This window comes from Montipora capricornis, chromosome 7 (assembly GCF_036669925.1).
Source record: "Montipora capricornis isolate CH-2021 chromosome 7, ASM3666992v2, whole genome shotgun sequence".
NCBI lineage: Eukaryota > Metazoa > Cnidaria > Anthozoa > Scleractinia > Acroporidae > Montipora > Montipora capricornis.
In genome coordinates this window covers 1,171,982-1,176,981 of record NC_090889.1, presented here as the reverse complement: position 1 = coordinate 1,176,981, position 5,000 = coordinate 1,171,982, and positions in this window count along the sequence as shown.

Below are 5,000 nucleotides of genomic sequence, written 5' to 3'. Positions count from 1 at the left end.
GTAACTTGTAAGATTGCATCATTTGATTCCTCTTAGAGTTCATGAATCCTGGTTTGCTTTTGTGTATAGATCGTTTTCACTGTCACGCAAAAAAAAATTATAAAATCGAAACCGTTCCATAAAATACGCCAAAAACTTGGAACATTGCAGGAGACACATTCATAAATCACCTAACCAATTCTAAGGTCTGTGTGGTTCATTGTTTCTGAGTTATTTGTCGCAGTGTTTCACGCAACTTTACAGAGTTTTGTATGGAGCCGCCGGTGTTGTGCACCAATATGGCGTCCAGAAACGAACTATAAAAGCGCTTACGTTTCGCTCATGAAATAAAATAAATAGGGTATGAACCCATCTCCTAATGTACTTGAAACGCTCAGGCTGCTGAGATTCATTGGCATAGACATTTTTTTCAACCAAATAACTTTGTATCATGGTGTTACGCAAGGTGACAATTCGGAAATTCAAAATGCTGTATTTTCGAACGAAAGGCGTCATGGAACTGGAAACTGGAAAAAGATTTATTATTTTTTCTAGGTCATCTTCAATCAACCTCCTATAGATAAAATTTCAAATAATTTAGAGTTTGATGATGTCATTGTGAAAACCATCTACATACCCCAGCTTCTCGGTTCCAGTATCCTCTCTTTAAGTAATAATATCGTTGCAAGCATCGTAAAGACAACTGTCATTTACTACTTACAGTCAAAAGTCGAGACTCAAAAATGCACGAACTGCTCTGCTGGATCGGGTAATACACGATCTCTTGAAAAGCTCTAGATATTCTTCATTGTCCGTTTCGTTGTCATCAGAATTTTGTCATATTCATCAATTTGTACCTCTTTGTGATCCTCGAACATCTTGATAAAATTATATTGATTTCCTGAAGAAATGAAAGTCTCTCTTCAGACTCGTTGCCAGTGGGTTGAACAGCGTAGACAGCAGGCGGCAAGGCCTCAGCTTTGTCTTTTGTTGTCCTAACACTCCTAAAAGTCACTTGGCGTACTGGTCTAAAAAGGAAAGGAAAGGAAAGGAACTTTATTTAAGTGTCTAGTCGTTCTAGCGCTGGAGCGCTAATTGGGGACACTGTAAACTGAAATTAACAATGAAAGTAAATCAAGTCAAATGTTGGTTTTTGAGGAGAGGGGAAACCGGAGTACCCGGAGAAAACCTCTCGGTGCAGAGTAGAGAACCAACAAACTCAACCCACATATGACGCCGAGTCCGGGAATCGAACCCGGGCCACATTGGTGGAAGGCGAGTGTTCTCACCACTGCGCCATCCCTGTACCGCTCTAACCATTCTTTCATCAGTTCCTCCATTCCTGGTGTTATTCCTTAACTTGGCAAAGGTGCTATAGTTGCAACAGCTTTAAGGGGCACGGCAGATTGAGGGACAGATTAATAAGACCTGTCATACGTATAGTACTTTGCTGCCCATATGGATGTACGCTTTACAGATTGTACCAAACTATTCAGACTAATAGAGCGTTCTACGACTTACGGTTGAGCTCACTACTGCCTTCATCAGATATTAAGTTTGCCCGTTCTAGTTGCCACTGCCCATCTTTTACTATTGCAAAGTTCTCGTATTTTCCCGTGGACGATTTTGTCAAGCGAGAAACCACCAATTCCAAACTGAAGAGCTTGCTCCTTCAATCCCAAAAATTCTGACAGACGTTTTAATTTTTATAATTCCAATACTCTTGTTTGTTTATCATTGTCGACCGGAACCCGGCTACGGTGGCATTGGATTGCGACTTCTTCGCCTTTTCCGAAAAAAAAATCACTATTACTTTTATGATATTTCGGTGCGCAACGATCTTTGCATGGACAGTCTTGAGAACCTTTGTATTGAAATACGCAAACCTCGCTCTAAATCATTTATTGTTGCTACGTGGTATAGACCACCTAATTCGCTTGTTGGTATATTTTCACCTTTTGAAGAAATGATTGGGAAATTGGATTCCCTTAATACTGAATTCTACCTTTTAGGGGATCTAAACTGCAATATGGCCGCATCCCAGTTTGACAGCGATACACGCAAATTATTAACTATCACGGATGTTTATGGTCTTCAACAACTCATAACAGAACCAACAAGAATAACCGAAACTTCTGCAACATTGATTGATTTAATTTTTACTAACTGTCCTGACAAGGTGTTATGCTCAGGTGTGCGTCATATTGGCATTAGCGATCACAGCATGGTCTATGTCTATCGAAAATTAGCCATTAATGGACACAGTAAGGGTCACACTAATATAACCTATAGGAATTTTCGAAGTTTTGACCGTGATAAATTTCGTAGCGATGTTGCATCTCAAGATTGGGATCACATAAACAATTCTTCCAATCCAAATGATGTGTGGAATGAATGGAAGGAATCCTTTTTGGCTATTGTTAACAAGCACGCTCCATTGAGAACCACTCGTGTTCGCGCGCGGGGTTCCCCATGGATTACTTCTGAGCTTAAAAAACAGATGCACGATCGAGATATTTTGAAACTCAGAGCAATTAGATCAAAAAATCCTAATGATTGGGTTCACTTTAAAAGACAGCGGAACAAAGTCAATAGTGCGACTAGGCTAGCGAAGCAAGTTTATCATCAAAATATGCTAAACGAGCATAAGGGTGATTCCCGCAAAACCTGGCAGATCATCAATGAGCTGTCTTCCCGAAATTTCGTGGAAACGTCTGTGAAACAACTGAATGTAAATGAGCAATCAGTAACAGCTCCAGCAGAAATAGCGCACGAATTTAATCGTTATTTTGCTACCATTGGCCCGAAACTTGCTAGTGATATTCCTTCTTCAGATGGCAACAGCTATCTGAATTATCTCACTAGCACGGATAAGGAGTTTCAGTTCCGCCCAACCTCCACAAATGAAGTATTTTCACTGCTGAATAAACTGAAAAAATCAAAGGCAGTCGGCCTTGACAAAATTTCTTCTCGACTTATTCGTGAATGCGCGGATCTTATTTGCAAACCGCTGTGCTATATTTTCAATCAGTCATTAAATGTAGGTGTGTTCCCAGACGACTGGAAGTGTGCACGGGTCACTCCACTATTCAAACAAGGGGAACGTGATGACCTAAACAATTACCGCCCAATTTCCGTTATCCCAGTTATAGCCAAAGTGTTCGAAAGAATAGTTTATAACCAATTATATGCGTACCTAACAAAGCATAACGTAATATGTAAATGCCAATCTGGTTTTCGCTCTATTCATTCCACCGTTACGGCTTTACTTGGGGCTACGGATACTTGGGCTTACAACATTGACCGAGGAAAAATAAACGCTGTTGTTTTCCTAGACCTAAAAAAAGCTTTTGATACGGTTAATCACGAGATCCTTTTATCTAAATTAAATAATTACGGCATACATGGCATTTCTTACAACTGGTTTAAGTCCTATTTGGACAACCGCACTCAAAAGTGTTCCATTAATGGATCACTTTCTAAAACTTGCTCACTAAGTTGCGGCGTCCCTCAAGGGACTATTTTGGGTCCATTGTTGTTTTTGCTATATATCAATGATCTGCCAAATTGTCTAACGAATTGTATGCCATGGATGTACGCAGATGACACCCACCTAACATATGCGGGTGACAATACAGGCGACATAGAATCAAGACTTAACCATGATCTAGAAAATGTTAAAAAGTGGTTGATAGCAAACAAACTTACCCTGAACATGACAAAAACCGAATTTATGCTGATTGGATCAAGGCAGAGGTTGTATGCTCTCACAAATCCTCCAATTCCCGAAATTAATGGTGCTCCTATCACTCAAGTTTCTGTTGCTAAATCCCTGGGCGTGCTTATTGATAATAATCTTAACTGGAGTAGCCATGTCGATAAACTGACAAAGAAAGTAGCTTCTGGAATTGGAGCCCTCAAACGTATAAGGCATCTCGTTCCTCAGACGACATTGCGCTCTATTTATCACGCTTTACTTCAACCGCACTTTGACTACTGCAATGTCGTCTGGGAAACTGTGGTATCACGTTACATGACAAATTACAAAAACTGCAAAATAGAGCAGCCAGAGTTTTGACCTTCTCTAATTTTGATGCAAATGCTAGCGAGCTATTCAAAATTTTAGGCTGGAAAAATCTAGTTAGCCAGCAACAAATTGCGCTGGCCACAATGGTCTATAAGTGTCTTCAGGGGCTAGCACCGGAATATCTATGTTCTAAATTTACAAACCGCGAATCTGTTTATAGTTTAAGAGACTCTGAAAGAAAGCTTAATGTTCCGTTTCCGTGGACAAATTATTATAGAAACAGCTTCAGCTATAGAGGTGCTACTGTCTGGAATAGCTTACCCTTCAAAGCGAGACAAGCAGAGTCTCTTGGGCTTTTCAAAAATCTGATTAAACACATATTTTAGTATAAAGCACGGCATTCATGGAAAGCAGCTTTAGAATTAATATAGTATTATAGTAATTGTATTTTATTGTAATCATTTTAAAATTTTACCTTTTGTAATTTAGATTTTAGCATTGTTTGTAATCTTAGCTGATGATTTTACCGTGCATAAATAATAAAATATCATATCATAAAATATCAAATATCATATCATTACAGCGGGAGATTTCGTGGGCTCGATTACCGGAAGTTGTTCTGCAAAACTGGAGACCGCGCTCTTCTCCGGCTAAAAAGTAAGAAGATGACAGGAAATTCTATAGTTACCTATAATGTGGTTACTTCGTAAACTAGAAAAAATACAAAATGCTATTCTGATCTCTTCTTTCTGAAAACAAATATCGATAATGTCGGTCCATGTCGGTAGTCGGTAATTTTTTCCTCGTTTTGTCGGTAGTCGGTAGTATTTGTCGCCCTTTGTCGCTAGTCAGTTAACCTCATTCAGACCCCCTTTTTCGTGTGTGCATCTCGAAGTCTTTTTTTTAATGTGGAGAAGAGCGCCGAATCAAGCTGTTAGTTAGTATTCATCACTGACATAACAAGCTGAATTTGGTGATTCGGTGATAGAAACTC